The sequence below is a fragment of the Oryctolagus cuniculus genome, chromosome 13 (assembly GCF_051225735.1).
Source record: "Oryctolagus cuniculus isolate XC-2025 breed Fujian yellow rabbit chromosome 13, ASM5122573v1, whole genome shotgun sequence".
In the NCBI taxonomy this organism is placed as follows: Eukaryota; Metazoa; Chordata; class Mammalia; order Lagomorpha; family Leporidae; genus Oryctolagus; species Oryctolagus cuniculus.
In genome coordinates, this window is record NC_142879.1 from 57,326,519 (window position 1) to 57,343,569 (window position 17,051).

The following is a 17,051-nucleotide window of genomic DNA, read 5'->3' on the forward strand; positions in this document are numbered from 1 at the left end:
AGAAATAATATTTTAAAAGTAGTCTGTTTAACACACTATTTAACTAAACATCTTTAGTAGAACTGGAGGTGGGAGGAGCAGCAAAGAAAAGATATAGCCAAGCATGCTGGAGTCCATCCCATGCCAAACAATGTCATTGGCCCACTAAAGGATATAATCTCGGAAAAACATGCTCCCTAAACTTAACTATTAATAATGCAAAAAGACAATGAAGGTGGCAAACGCTCGTAGAAGAGATGCATAGTACAGGGTCCTAACCAGTGTTAACACAGAGCAAGGGTGTCTCTAGCTCCTTTCCATTTCCCTAGCACAATACAGTGTCCAAAGAGGACTAGAAACTTTCACTGCAGAAACCCTCCAGTAGAGATGTGGGGAGCAGCCCGGACTGGACTGAGTTACTGGAATTAAGACTTATTCTATGCATCTGCTCTCCCACAATATGGCGCTGGGAGAGGAGAAAACAGCTTCTACGCAGCTGCCTCTTGCCAACTTGAGTGATGACCTCCAGGAGCTGATCCTGCTCCTGATTGGAGGAGAGCAGTGTACTCGGCGTGTGGGCAGCCGAGTTGGGATTGGCGGAGGAGGACTATAAAGAGGAGAGAGACGGCATGCACCAGGAACATCTAAGGGGAACATCTAAGGGAACACCTGTGCAGCCCCCGAGAGAGCCGGCCGGCGGTGTGCCACTCCCCTGCGGAAGTGGGGAAAGTGGCCAGGGGGAACCACCCTTCCACGGAGGTGGAAGGGACAGTAGCCAACCCGAGAAGAACCAGCAGCAAACCCGGGGAGGGCCGAGCAGACAAAAGAACAGCGCAGGGTTTAGTGTCGTTCCTCCACGAAGAGGGGGAGCGACATAGAGACAAGTTTATTTTTCTTCCACTAGCCTTGTGATGCACAAACTTTTCTGTTTTGTTGACCCCCAAAATTAATGACTATTTGTCATTCTTAGGGTCTAATCACTCAGCGACAATCAACTACTTTTTTTTCACCTGTAAGGAAATCAAGACTCAAATATCAGAATAATACTCATATGCCTAAGATTATACACAGGAGAGAGCTAAGTGTGGGTTTCGTGACATCTTGTATGCTTTATAATAGCATTCACTTTTAATCATCTGCATTAAATTGATACTTTAATAGCCTACAAATATGTCACTGATATGCTTCCTTTCATACAATTTTCTGATAGTTGAAGGATCAACAAAATAATTGCTCTACTTGTATTTTGAAAGGTTTCAACATATGTTATGTAAGACCACTATATCTTACACAAAATGAGAATTAAAACAAATGGTTCAATTATATTAAACTTTTCCTTATTCTTATAGCTCAGAAATGTATTTCTAATACATTGCTCCTGAAAGTCAGTATTATCTATCAGTTGAATTAATATAAGGAAATGAAGTTGTCAACAAACAAATCAATAATTAGGCATTTATGATAATTTTTAAACTTATGATATCAGGAATATGGATATCACACATCTCACATACTTATGGTCTATGATGTTGAGAAAAGAAAAACATAGAAAGAGGGCCAATTATCATCAAATAGAAATCAATATGGGTAGTTTCAGATTGAAAATGCCGCAAATTTTACCATACAAGGAAGACTGCCACAAGCATAAATATCTAGGCATGTCTCATTAAAAGAAGACAAACATGAAGTCCACTGGCTAGAGAAATCACTGGAAAAACAAGTCACAGGACACATTGGGTTAACGAACGTCCTGTCCTGACCTGTACAGTTCATGATCATGGCTCATGAAGGGATTTGGACATAATTGGCCAAAGAACAGCACAGAAAATATATAATTATAATTACAACCATTTTGGGGGATCTACAAGTTAAGGATTTGTTTACCATTAGAAATGTGTAGAGCCGGCGCCGCGGCTCACTAGGCTAATCCTCCACCTTGTGGCACTGGCACACCGGGTTCTAGTCCCGGTCAGGGCACCGGATTCTGTCCCGGTTGCCCCTCTTCCAGGCCAGCTCTCTGCTGTGGCCAGGGAGTGCAGTAGAGGATGATCCAAGTGCTTGGGCCCTGTACCCCATGGGAGACCAGGAGAAGTACCTGGCTCCTGCCATCGGATCAGTGCAGTGCTCCGGCCCCAGCGCACTGGCTGCGGCGGCCATTGGAGGATGAACCAATGGCAAAGGAAGACCTTTCTCTCTGTCTCTCTCTCTCACTGTCCACTCTGCCTGTCAAAAAAAAAAAAAAAAAAAAAAAAAAAAAAAAGTCTAAAGAAAAATGCTTGACAAGAAAAAACTCATTATAAGATAAATCTATAAAAATTAATTTAGTAAATAAAACTTTCTATAAACCCCTTGCTAAAGAGTTTTACACATTTAAAGTGATCAAAACTTTTTTTTTTTAATTTTTTTTTATTTTTGATAGGCAGAGTGGACAGTGAGAGAGAGAGACAGAGAGAGAAAGGTCTTCCTTTGCCGTTGGTTCACCCTCCAATGGCCGCCGCTGCAGCCGGCGCACCGCGCTGATCCGATGGCAGGAGCCAGGATCCAGGTGCTTTTTCCTGGTCTCCCATGGGGTGCAGGGCCCAAGCACCTGGGCCATCCTCCACTGCACTCCCTGGCCATAGCAGAGAGCTGGCCTGGAAGAGGGGCAACCGGGACAGAATCCGGCGCCCCGACCGGGACTAGAACCCGGTGTGCCGGCGCCGCAAGGTGGAGGATTAGCCTATTGAGCCACGGCGCCGGCAAAAGTGATCAAAACTAAAAAGAATGGGTCACAAAAGTCATAGTTCTTACTCTTACTTTTCAAATAAAGAAAATCACTGAATCAGGGTCAAGGAAGTGGTGCAGGGGGTTAAACCACCACCTGCAATGCCAGCATCCCACAGGGCACTGCTTCATGTCCTGGCTGCTCCACTTCCAATCCAGCTCCCTGCTAATGCACCTGGAAAATCAGCAGAAGATAACTCAAGTGCTTGTGCCCCTGCCACCCACGTGGGAGACCTGGAAGAAGTGCTTGGTTCCTGGCTTCTGCCTAGTCTAGCCATAGCTATTGAAGTCATTTGGGTGGTCAATCAATGGATAGGAGATCCCCACCCCCATAATTCTCAAATAAGTAAATAAATACATAACTGATTTTTCAAAAAAAAAAAAGCACTAACTCCTCTAGTAGAAAGAAATATTAGTCCTCATCAAGTTCAGCTTCTCTAGAGCTCTGAGCAACCTATTAAATCTTCGTCCAGTCTCTGTCTTAACATCTCCAGCAACTATGAAAACTGCTCTTCTTAGGACCACCCATTCCCAAACTGGACATTCTAGAAGGCACAACCTCCATTCTGTTGAGTTGTATCATACAAACTGCTAGCAAACTCAGCTCCTCCATCCTGGACACATTCATATTTCTGCTTGGAGAGAATGCTGAAGTGTCAGATTGGTTTCTGAAGTCAGTGGAGAACACTGCAAATTTTTGAAATAAGGATTAAAAATTCCCCTGGAAAGGAGGGAAAGAGTATTTAAAATTTTTTTTTTTAGAAATGTATTCTAACATAATCTAGTGACTGATTGGACATAGGAAGGAGAAAGAGTGGGGTAACTGGCCTAACTTGCATAATATCTGGCTTAAGATACTGGATAAATAATTATGCCAGTTGGTTCTATCATCCACCAGCAATCTACCAATACATATGGGAGCAGGTTGGGTTTAGAGAATAGATAAGTTAAGTTTGAAACTATTTTCATATGCTTACAAAGATTATTAAAAGGTAATATGAGATTTTCACTTGGAATTCACAGATTTGGGGTAGAATTTAAGTGAGTTTGGGTGGAGTACGCATGGAAAGAAGCTGTCAGGATGAGAGTTATAATGAACTACACATGAAACTTGGGAGGGATGAGGTATTTAATTAGTAAACACTGAGAAGAAAAAGATGAACATATGAAGGTATTTAAGCAGCAGTCCAGTAGATAAAAGACAAACCAGGATTTCTGGTTGGATAAAGTATTTTACCTTTGTTTAAATAATGCTTTGAAGTATTTTAAATAATTAAAGAGAATTTTTAATCAATCTTAAGCATAAAACATAATCTACTTAAATAAAATATTTTTTGTTGATAATTTCTTTTTTTTTTACAGAGGATCAGTTTAGTATACATTAAGTAAAGATTTCAACAGTTTGCACCCCCATAAAAACACAAAGTGAAATATATTGTTTGAGTACTCGTTATAGCATTAAATCTCAATACACAGCACATTAAGGACAGAGATCCTACATGAGGAGTAAGTGCACAGTGACTCCTGTTGTTGACTTTACCAATTGACACTCCTGTCTATGGCATCAGTAGTCTCCCTATGCTCCGGTCATGAGTTTCCAAGGCTATGGAAGCCCTCTGAGTTCTCCGATTCTTATCTTGTTTAGACAAGCTCATAGTCAAAGTGGAGGTTCTCTCCTCCCTTCAGAGAAAGGTACCTCCTTCTTTGAAGACCTGTTCTTTCCACTGGGATCTCACTCGCAGATATCTTTTGCCAGAGTGTCTTGGCTTTCCATGCCTGAAATACTCTCATGGGCTTTTCAGCCAGATCCGAATGCCTTTAGGGCTGATTCTGAGGCCAGAGTGCTATTTAGGACATCTGCCATTCTATGAGTCTGCTGAGTATCTCACTTCCCATGTTGGATCACTCTCCCCTTTATTTATTCCATTGGTTAGTGTTAGCAGGTACTAGACTTGTTTATGTGCTCCCTTTGACTCTTAGTCCTTTCATTATGATCAATTGTGAACTGAAATTGATCACTTGGAATAGTGAGATGGCATTGGTACATGCCACCTTGATGGGATTGAATTGGAATCCCCTGGTATGTTTTTAACTCTACCATTTGGGGCAAGTCAGCTTGAGCATGTCCCAAATTATACATCTCTTCCCTCTCTTATTCCCACTCTTATGTTTAACAGGGATCACATTTCAGTTAATTTTTAACACTTAAGAATAACTGTGTATTAATTACAGAATTAAACCAGTCATATTAAGTAGAACAGACAAAAAAACTACTAAGAGGGATAATGTATTAAGTTGTTCATTAACAGTCAGGGCTATGCTGATCAAGTCACCGTTTCCCATAGTGTCCGTTTCACTTCAGGAGGTTTCCTTTTTGGTGTTCAGTCAGTTGTCACCGATCAGGGAGAACATATGGTAAATAAAATATTAACAATGCTTATGGATTTAAGGATTAAATCTCTCCAAAGAGTGTCTACAATATCTATAAAAACTGATCATAAGCAATGCCAAAAAAAGTCATAGCAATTTCAAAAGAATCAACACGATATACACATATTCTCTGAATATATTTCAATTATTTTACTGTGAAAAATTAAAGAATTGCCTTTAAAATCCCATGACTATAAACTATAGATATTACTCAAGAAACTATAGTTTTAAGAATATTCACAAGGAAAATCATAATGATACAACTAAAAACATTTCTTTACTCCAACAACTGGATAGAAAAATATAAAAGATACCATGCCCATTAATGATAAAACATGAAAAGTTCCAGAAAGTAGCTGAGAAAACAAAAACCTTCTGTGTAGACAAATCTAAACTCTATTAAAAGGAAGTATAGATAATCAGGATAAGTAAAAAGGCCTTTCACACTCATTGATAGGCTATTATATGGGTTACAATATCCCTAAATTTAATATACAAATTTAATAAAATATCTATAAGGATTTTTTAAACTCAACAACCTACTTAAATGTACAGAAGAATAAAAGCTCAATATTAATATTCTAAAACAATTTTGAAAAAGAGAATACTATTAAAGAGTATCTCTTAAAAAGACAATCAGACATCCTACCAAGTCATATTAAGAACCATGTGGAACTGAATAGATATGTTACAATTCACAATAAAATGAAAGAAGAGAAACCTCAGATACAGGTCTATCAATATATGGGAATGATATAAATATGATATCAAAAATAAATAAAAGATAATTTAATAACTGAAGACCAAACTAGCTTGCTATATGGAGAAAAATAAAACTAGATTCCTATATTATACCATTCACTCAAGACTTAAATGTAAAGAGTGAAATGATAAAATTAACAGAAGACTATAGAGAAGAGAATTTTTATTATCTGGGAGTTAGAGAATTTTTTAAGTGATCAAAAATTGCATAACCCATAGGTTAACAAATAGATCTGATTATATAAAAATAAAGTATTTCTATTCAACCTAGGACACCACAAGTTGATAACAAATATACATATTTGGTGAAGATATTTGCAATGTCTGAAACTGATTCTGTAAGTCAAGATTCAATTACATAGAACAAAATCTACTCCAAATAGTTTAAATATGAAAAGATTTACTGTAGAGTATTAATTGATTAAGACACACTTTTGGAATCTTTGGGGGAACTACTCACAAAGCCACAACATTCGACCAGGCTACCCCTTCCTAAGATCTAAACTCCTGAACTCTAAAACCACACACTTCCACTGGTAGGATCAGAAAGGCTCATACCTCTTTGGGCAGCTCCAAAACTGTGCTATACCTGCTGGCAGCTACACCAGCTATATAGCTGTACCTGCTCCTGATCTCCATAAAGCTATTGTCTGGACACTAGACTCCTGCTACCATTGCCCAGAATAATAAGAGAGTTCCTTGGCTGTAGCTGAGAGCAGAAACAAGTCATTCTCAGGCCTTACTGAGGCTTCCAAATCTTGTACAAATGCATCACATCTGAAACACAATCTGCAAGAGCCCTCAGAAATGTCACTTTCATATTCCTGGCCTCAAATGAAAGCAAAGAAAACCAGAAGTAGGCTTAATGACAGTCCATTATGTGCCTAATACTGGTAACAGAATAACATCTAAAATGTACAAGGAGACCGTGTGAAAAAACAAAACAAACAAAACAAAACAAAACAACAAAAAAAAAAAAAAAAAAAAAAAAACAAGGAAAAGCAGAAACCCTATAGAAAAACATAAAAGAATGTGAATAGACAATTCATAGAGGGGTAAACCCAAATGACAAAAAAAAATACACATAGATCTTCTCAAAGGCATTATTCATCAGATAAATCCAAACTGAAAAGTAAAACAATGAGATATCTCTTTCCCTCACTACTTAGTCAATTTGCTATGCTAATGCAGAAAAAAATGGGGAAGACATTCTGGACAGTAACCCAACAACACCTAGACAACTTAAGTAGCCTTTTATTTTATTACCTAGCAACCCCACTCCTGAATATATATTCCAGAGAAATTCTCATAGGAGCCCATATGGGAATATTTGTCAGCATTGTCTATAGCGGCCAAAAAAAACACAAGAAACTAGATATTCATCACTGTGCAAATAAAAATCTAAGAAGTGCATCCAAAGCAATCACACCGCACAAATCTAGAGGAACATTAATCATATACAATAAAAGGTCAACAGTGCCCCCTGGCATTGTACAACCCAACAGCACTTTCACCCTCTGGAATCTATACAGCAGTAAGCAGCAATAGAGAGAAATTCACCCAGAAAAATTTTGCAGATTTTTATTTCCCAATGTCAGCTGAGTTTTATTTAAAGATCAATAGAATTAAGTCTATAGCTCACAGAATTTGCATAAACAAAACATACATAGAAATACTATATAGCTGAGCCGGCGCCGTGGCTCAATAGGCTAATCCTCCACCTTGCGGCGCCGGCACACCGGGTTCGAGTCCCGGTTGGGGCGCCGGATTCTGTCCCGGTTGCCCCTCTTCCAGGCCAGCTCTCTGCTATGGCCAGGGAGTGCAGTGGAGGATGGCCCAGGTGCTTGGGCCCTGCACCCCATGGGAGACCAGGAAAAGCACCTGGCTCCTGGCTCCTGCCAGGATCAGCGCGGTGCGCCGGCTGCAGCGGCGGCCATTGGAGGGTGAACCAACGGCAAAGGAAGACCTTTCTCTCTCTGTCTCTCTCTCTCTCACTGTCCACTCTGCCTGTCAAAAAAAAAAAAAAAAAAAAAAAAAAAAAAAAAAAAAAAGAAATACTATATAGCTATATATGTACAATTTCAGGATACCAAACACATAAAAGTCTGTGTTCACAGGAGGCTCAGAATGGGAAACAAAATGCAGAAAATACAATAAAGACAAAATGAAGAGTACAGCATGGACTAGTGATGAGTGTGGGTCATAAACTAAGAAATATGACTAGATTCTTTTTTTTTTTTAACTCAAGGATCAGGGGTAGTATCAATAATATCTAAAGTTACTAGAGAGAACATAAGATACCTGAAGAATGATCAAAGTTCAGAACAGGATGTGGAATAGTAAACTGAACAATGAGGTGACAAAATTAAGAGCATTAAAATATATATAGATATAGATATACATATATATAAGGTTTATTTATTTGAAAGGCAGAGTAACAGAGAGTAAAAGAGACAGAGAGTGAGAGCAAGAGAGGGGGAGAGAAGTCTTCCATCTGTTGGTTCACCCCATAGATGGCCACAATGCTCAGCGCTGGGCCAAGCCAAAACCAGGAGACAGGGTCTCCCAAGTGGGTGGCAGAGGCACAAAGACTTTGGACCATCTTTCACTGCTTTTCCCAGGCACATTAGCAGTGAGCTGAATCAAAGTGGAGCACCCAGGACTCAAACTGGTGCCCATATAAGATGCAGTTTAACCAACTTAATCCACTCCACCTTAACACCAGCCCCCAAAATCTGTTTTTATTATTGTATCTGTATTGAATATATACAGATTTTTCATTGTCACTATTGCCTAAACAATTTGGTATAATAACTATTTACATGGTACACATAATACATTAGGTGTTTTGAATAATCTAGAGATGATTTAAAATATACAGAAGGATTTGCATAGGTTGAATGTATATATCACACTATTTTATGGAAGAAACTTGAACATCCACAGATTTTGGTATTTAGGTAGGGTCCTAGAACCAATCCCTTAAGGATACAGAGGAACTACTAAATAGCCTTATAGCATATACACAAGTCTCTGCCAATCATAGCAGCTGAGCTTCCAGTGAATCACAGGCTGAAAACTGCCAAAATACATACAATCATACAAACTTAGAACTGTCATAAATGAGATTACTTCTGTATATCTCTCCTACTTTCTGGCTTTAAATATGCCCTGACCAGTCTAGAGCAGAACTCTGAACCTCTTTTGGTCCTGAGTGATACCTGTTTTATCAAATTCTTTTTCTGCTCAATTAAACTCTGTTTCATTTAATTTGTCTATGGTTTTTCTATTTCTAAATATTTTAAATATTGATTGATTTGATTTGATTTGAAAGGCAGAAAGACAGGGCCGGCGCCGCGGCTCACTAGGCTAATCCTCCGCCTTGCGGCGCCGGCACACCGGGTTCTAGTCCCGGTTGGGGCGCCGGATTCTGTCCCGGTTGCCCCTCTTCCAGGCCAGCTCTCTGCTGTGGCCAGGGAGTGCAGTGGAGGATGGCCCAGGTGCTTGGGCCCTGCACCCCATGGGAGACCAGGAAAAGCACCTGGCTCCTGGCTCCTGCCATCGGATCAGTGCGGTGCGCCAGCCAAAGCGCGCCGGCCGCGGCGGCCATTGGAGGGTGAACCAACGGCAAAGGAAGACCTTTCTCTCTGTCTCTCTCTCTCACTGTCCACTCTGCCTGTCAAAAAAAAAAAAAAAAATACTATAAAAAAGAAAGGCAGAAAGACAGAGAAGGAAAGACAGAGTGAGATTTTGCATCTTCTGGTGCACCTCCCAAAGGGCCACAATAGCCAGTCATGGTCCACATCAAAACAGGGGCAAAAAACTCCATCTGGGTCTCCCACATGGGTGGCAGGGCCCAAGCACTTAGGCTATTACCCATTGACTTCCCAGGCACATTACTAGGGAGCTTGATTGGAAGAACAGCTGGGACTTGAACTAGCACTCTGATATGGGATGCCAGTGTTGCAGGCACTGGCTTAACCTACTATGCTACAATGCAGGCTCCCCAAAAATGCTGAAAAGGCTGTCATAAGTGAACTGAATTAGGAAGCACAGAAGCAACAGGAACAGAAATTAGAACACTTTGGCAGGTTTTTGGCATAGTGGTTAAGATACCACTTGGGAAGCATGCATCCTTTATCACAATACCTGGGTTCAAGTCATGAATCTGTTACCAAGTCCACCTTCCTACTAATCCAGACCCCGAAAGGCAGTGACAATGGCTCAAGCAGTTAGGTCCCTCGGTCCCTGCCACCCATCCACTTGAAGAGAAGTCTCAAGTACTAGCTTCAGCCTGGCCATTCCAGGCCATTGTTGGCATTTAGGGAATAAATTAAGGGATGGGATACATCCCTCTCTATTTCTCTCTCTGTCTCTCTCTCTCTCTCTCTCTCTGTTTTTCTCTATCCTTCAAATAAATTATGTAAATTAATCAAAAAATTTTTAAGTCATTGAGTAACTCAATTTCTTTAAAAAAGAAATTAGAAGATATGTTAAAAACAGATATTTAATAAAGAATGAAGAAAATAAAAGACTCATTGGGTGTGAACAATGAGGATAGAGAAATCAAGAAATAGGACAGGGCAAGGCAGCAATGCTTAGTAGATTGGAAGACCCAGAAAGAGAATGTGTAAAAGCTGGGGAAAGTAAGTTTAGACACAGTGAATCTCCCATACCTGAGAAGTCTAAGCCAGTTGTGTCTGATGCCCAGAAGAGATACAGGGACTAGTTGTGGCAGTCTATTAGTAACTGATGTTGCTAACAGCCAAGAAGATACCTACAAAAGGAAAATGGGGGCTCAATGCTAGGAGTTAGGTTAAAGCCTATCCTATTGCCACATACCGAGCTTTTATTATTCCAAAGCAGCAGAAGATAACAAAAATGGTCTATGAATTTAAGAGTCAAATGAGCTTCCTTAGAGAAACGATCCAAGTCAGAGATCCAACAAATCTAGGATCACTTTTTCAGACACATCAATTTTCAGCCCAGGGTCTGGGGCTGTGGCATAGGTAGGTTAAGCCTCAGCCTGCAGCACCAGTTCCAGTCCCAGCTGCTCTACTTCTGATCTAGCTCCCTACTAATGCCCTGAGAAAGCAGTAGAAGAAAGGTCCCTGGGTCCCTACACCAACACCTTCACTTTTTAGCTTCTGGCTCCTGTCTTCGGATCGTCCCAGCTCCGGCCATTGTGGCCATTATAGAGTGAACCAGCAGGTAGAAGATTCTCTCTCTGTCTCTCTCTCTCTCTGTCTCTCTGTCTCTGTCTCTATCTCTCTTGCTCTCTCTCTCTCTGTCTCTCCTGCTCTCTGTCTATATTTCTGCTTCTCAAATAAATAAATAAATAAATCTGTAATGAATTTTCAGCCCAAACATCTCTCCAACTATATCAGGGCAGTTCTCATTCAAGCCTCTATCCTACCCTGAAATACTGGCTCCAACAGAGTCAACCCACTTCTGGGTTTTTCTGAAAATACAGTACAGGAAGATCAAACCCTATATCCTGAAATAAACTGCCAGGATACTGTTCAAACATTTTACATCCTCAAAGCCATTTAACTAAAATAGCACTGCAAGGGCAGTAAAATATAATCAGCTGTGGATGAACATCTTGTTAACTGCAAAACACTAACACCTCCCAGAGAGCCCACAAAACTCAAGCTCTCCAAAGAAGCAAGTATTGCATGCACTACAAGAAAAATGGGCCAACTGTCTACAAGTTTAGAGGTTAACAGGTGAGTTGCAAAAGATTATTCGTATTATTATCACAAGATAATACTTGTGTCTATATAATGAAGCAGTTCATGCTTTACAGAACTCCTCAGAGTATTCTCTCACATTTATTTGGGATCCCAAAATAGTACTGTTCTAGCCCATTTGCTTCTCAGTGAGCTTAAATGAACTATTAAAAAATTAAAAACCTAGGAACTCTCAAAACCTTTTTAGTTTCTAAGAAATGTTTAATGTCAATGCAAACTTCTAAATTACATAACACAGACTTCAAAAATTTATTTAGGTATGCAATCTAATAGTAAAGAAAAATGAGAACACACCTAAAATGTTGAACTAATCAGAGTGAAAGAAGTAATGGTACTGCTTTTATTGATCAGGTTGAACTATAAGGAAAAATGCAAATCCTACAATCTACCCAAGAATAGGAGATAACTTACATTGCAGATAATGAATCCGAAAGGATTTGCTTTAGCCCATATTTAGAAAAACTCCATAGATTTGAATTCTTTGGGTCATGTACTAAACAGTATACCTTTACCTTTCATATATCTTCTCAAAACAGGATAAACCACCATCCACAATTACTGCCCAGGGTCCCACATTCACAGTGGATGAGAGTTGATTCAAAATTGTAAGCCTGAATCCAAAATTGATCAAAACTCTCAAGGTAAAACTCTTAACAGCTATTATTGACACCAAAGTATTGTCACCCCATGGTACAAATGGATTCTCCAGTAGAGGGATTTTTCTCAGCTCTAACACTAATGACAAGCTCCAAATATACAGAATATCACTACCAGGCAGAAAAGGTGCCAGCTACAGCCATTCTCTTTAGAAATAAAAGTGAGCAACTTGGAGGAAGCAGCTTCTCAGAAAAGATCACATTCATTTTTGTAAGCTGGAAAACCAGGATATTAAGAAGAGGTGAGAAATTATTGCCCCATGTATTACAGGAAATCTTCGGCAAACCTGGGAAAGGAAATTTATTGAAAAGAACTCTCAGCCTGCCCTCTTGCCATAAGTCTATTACTGGCTTTCTGATAAATATCCTCTCCCTTTCTAAGTACCTAAAGCAAGCATGTAAATGACACAGAATTGCTTTGCATACATATTCACTGCATCACCCAGTACTAACACAAAGAACGTTTCTATGTGGTGGACAAAAAGAGACCCAAAGAGTAGTGTCTGAGCATTGTTAAGCATAATTTTAAAACACAATAAAGTCTTGATTTTCTCAAGAAATTATTCCATTCCTGCTAAAAATAAAGGCACTATTTTCAGTCCATTGCACCTCTGGTATAACAGATACAAAGCTTCCAGTGCACCCATAGCACACTGGAGCCTGAATGGACCACACAGGAGTGGCAGTAATTTTCTACCCAAACAACATTTCCAAGCACAACTTTGTAAAGGAGGCAGTCATAAATTTTTCCTCTCTTTCATCCATAGTGAAGCAGGTGTCAAAGGACAATGACTCTCTAGTGTGGTTTGCATATTCTTAGAGTATCTAGTAACTTACTGTTTGTTCTTATAATGTAGATGCTAATGAGTATCTTGTATTACTAACTACCATTCCAAACTGAGTAGAAATCATGTTTTGCATGTTTATATTTTTAATATAAAAAGCCTTATAAGTTCTCACAATCACTAAAATTATAACCAATAACTCTCAAGTCACAGGCAGTACTTATTTCTTTCTTCCTAATGGTCCCTGAATACTAAATTTCATTAACATCAGATTATTACTTACAATACTAAAGCAGGAATGAACAGAGGAGGAAAATTTTCTGTATTCCTTCATTACAAACAAATCTGCAAAGTCAGAGTTACTGCAATACCATAACTTTAAAAAAAAAGATTTATTTATTTATTTGAAAGGCAGAGTTACACAGAGAAAGAAAGAGAGGCAGAGAGAGAGAGAGAGAGAGAGGGGTCTTCCATCTGCTGGTTTACTCTCCAATTGGCTGCAATGGCCAGAGCTACACTGATCCAAAGCCAGGAGCCTGGATCAAAAGACAGATTCTACCGGGTCTCCCATGTGGGTGCAGGGCCCCAAGGAATTGGGCCATCTTCTACTGCTTTCCCAGGCCATAGCAGAGAGCTGGATTGGAAGTGGAGCAGACGGGACTCAAACTGGCACCCATATGGGATGCTGTCACTGAAGGCGGTGGCTTTACCCACTACACCACAGCCCTGGCCCCAATACCATTACTTTTTAAATTAACCTACAGAACACAAATAGATACTCTCTCAACGGAAGTTCTTTCCAAGTAGCATTCTACCTTCACCACTGATTGAACCACACCTCAATGACAATCATTGATTTTAGCCACCCATCAAAGCTCACAACTTTCCAGCTTAAATTCAACTACTTTTAGTTGCACAAAGGAAGCCTGGATCACCAATTTGCTTGTATCACTCCCCCCCAAAAAATTGTTGAACAAGTATTCATCAAGACCTCAGTATACTCACTACTATTCCATTGACTACACACAAGGGACAGAATAGATATTTGTGAGTGGGTTGATAGAAGAGTAGATGAGACATAGGCAATCAGGCAAACAGGGAGGGGGGAGAAAAAGGCTGAAAGAAAACCAAAAGAATTTCTAAATCTAAGAAGCACAGGTAGTATCATACAGACCTTATGTACAGAGACCCTGAGATGACAGCCAATTAGGTCTTGCTATTCAAGAAACAAAGAGGAAACGTTAATTCCATCAACCCTTTTCAGCTTTCTGTGTTCCACGAGAGTAAAACGGTAAGACACACAAAATCTGGAAAATGAAATGCATGCTCACAGAACAGTACAAAGATTAGTGTCTCTAAAGTAGAAAGTTTATAGAGGAAATCAATGAAGAACAAGGCTGCAGAGTCAGGCCTTTGTAGACATATGCTGTATAGAACATATAGAGGAAGTGGCAGCTGTTTCTTCCTCTTCCCCACCTCTGCTTTACAAACCAGCACCCGCCCCTAATGTCATAGCCATCATGTGTCAAAGCACATCATGTGCTTTCTTATACAAACCTCCAAGAAAATTAACCTATAGACACAAATATGTTTACTTTTAAAACCAAAAAGGAAAGAAAAAGGAAACACGATACACATTTGAAAAATAAACAATTTGTAAAAACGTCCACTAATGACAAGAAATAGAAATTTTCAACTAGTATCTAGTCAATTCCTATCCTGTCAAGTTTTGTATACAATTTCAGAGTCATTTTATTTTCTTCTTCTAACAAATTTAGCTCTGACTGCTTTGAACAATGAAGTTTATTAAGGTAATAAATCAGCTTACAAAACAATCAGTACCAACTGAGTGCCTTTTATATACCAAACAGATTTATGAGGGCTTTGTAGTCACTGTTTCATCAGATCTTAATATTATTCATTGGAAATTATTCCCCTACTTTCATAAATATGAGGAAAAATTACTTGAAAGTCCTTTGGCTAAGCAGCAAAACTAAGACGCAAAAATACTTAGAATAATAGTAGTTAGAATAACTACTGCTATCATTTTCCAACTGTATATTTTCAGCACTTTTAATAGAATCAGAAGGAAAAGCATAAAAGCACCTGTTCCATTTTGAATACCCATGGCTTATAACCAAATGTTTAAATGCACTTAAAACTAGGACAGTTCTCAGCTCATAAAGCAGCCATTAAACTTATCACTAAACTGCAGTACTGGACTCTAATCCAAGCCACAGACCTAAAGAAGCAAGGAGAAAGAATGTTTCAGACCAAAATGATGTTCCTGAAGACAACACTAAGACCTTTAAAACGATTAAAAACAGAATTCCTGGGGGCCTGCGCTGTGGCACAGTGGGTTAATGCCCTGGCCTGAAGCACCAGCATCCCATATGGGCGCTGGTTCCACACCCGGCTGCTCCACTTCTGATCCAGCTCTCTGCTAAGGCCTGGGAAAGCAGTAGAAGATGGCCCAGGTCCTTAGGCCCCTGCACCCATGTGGGTGACCTGGAAGAAGCTCCTGGCTTCTGGCTTCAGATCAGCACAGCTCCGGCCGTTGCAGCCATTTGGAGAGTGAACCATCGAATGGAAGACCTCTCTCTCTCTCTCTCTCTCTCTCTGCCTCTCCTCTCTCTGTGTAACTCTGACTTTCAAATAAATAAATCTTTAAAAAACAAAAACAAAACAGAATTCCCAATCCCAGTTTATACTTCCAAATTCAACCTAAAAATGTAGAACCCGGTGAGGTAGTATTTAGGGAAAATAAAAGCATCCCTATCAATCCTTTTCTCTTATAGACATTAAGTGCATCAGGGTTGACTCATTCATTTATTGGACATTAACTGGAAACTATTATTCTATTAAGAGCTACTACTAGAAATCAAAATGCTCCTGACCTTAAATATTCAGGGACAGGCATTTGGTCTAGCAATGAAAATACTAGGCTGGGACAACATAGGTTGTACTATGTGGGGTTGAGTCCCGACTAGTCTCCCAATTCCAGCTCCCTGCTAAAATAGAAGCTAGAAGGCATCAGGTGATGGCTCAAGTAGTTAGATACCTGCCACCAAGTTGGAAACCTGGACTGGCTTCCTGGCTCCTGGCTCCAGCCTGGCTATTGGAGCCATTTTGGCAGTGACCCAGAAAACAGGAGTTCTCTCCATGTGTTTACCTGTCTCTTTTATCTGTCTCCTAAATTAATTAATAAAAGTTCAGTTTAACAATTCAACAAGGCTTATGAGAAAATATCTGCTTTCTCTATTGATACAAAAACCCAGACAAGTTTTAGAAAGTCCAAATTGAGACAATCAAAGTTCTAAAGACTAACCACTTTGTTGAATGAAATCGTCCTCTAAAAGCTCACATTCAGTTTTATTTCATACACATTAACAACAGACTTGGTTATTCTAAGGACACATCATGGATCAGCCACTTACTTCCCTAATGGCCTTAGTCAATTCACTTGTCTGAACCTTGCTTTATACATTGGGAAATGAGGATAAACAGCTATACATTAAGACTATTGTGAGGATTAGAGATAATTATGTAGTTACCAACATATAGCCTGGAATTTAGTAAAAATGTAATAACTATAGCTAGAATCATAATTATGGGATTTAAAAGCCAACAACAAATTGATCAGAAAAATCTAGTTATATGGAATTGGGGCAGGAGAGGAACTACAGATAGCTCAAAGAATAAATGACTAAAAGCAAAGAGCCAAACACAAAATTATATAGACACAAAAACTCAGAAATCGACTGAGACCACCAGGCCGCACACTTCAATAGCTACGGAGGGGCATCACTGATGTTTTCATGAATTGGAAAATGATGTGCTTGAAGACAACATTAAGACCTTCAAAACACATTAAATTTTCATTTCATGCATTTAAAAAAAGAGAGAGAAAACCAGATAATAGA

The 17,051-nt window shown here is 39.5% G+C and overlaps 1 protein-coding gene across 4 annotated transcripts in view; it reads right to left on the reverse strand.

The window, feature by feature from the left end:
- LOC100356313 (formin-2) overlaps positions 1-17,051 on the reverse strand; it is a 358,708-nt gene that overhangs the window by 329,510 nt on the left and 12,147 nt on the right. The window lies entirely within an intron of this gene.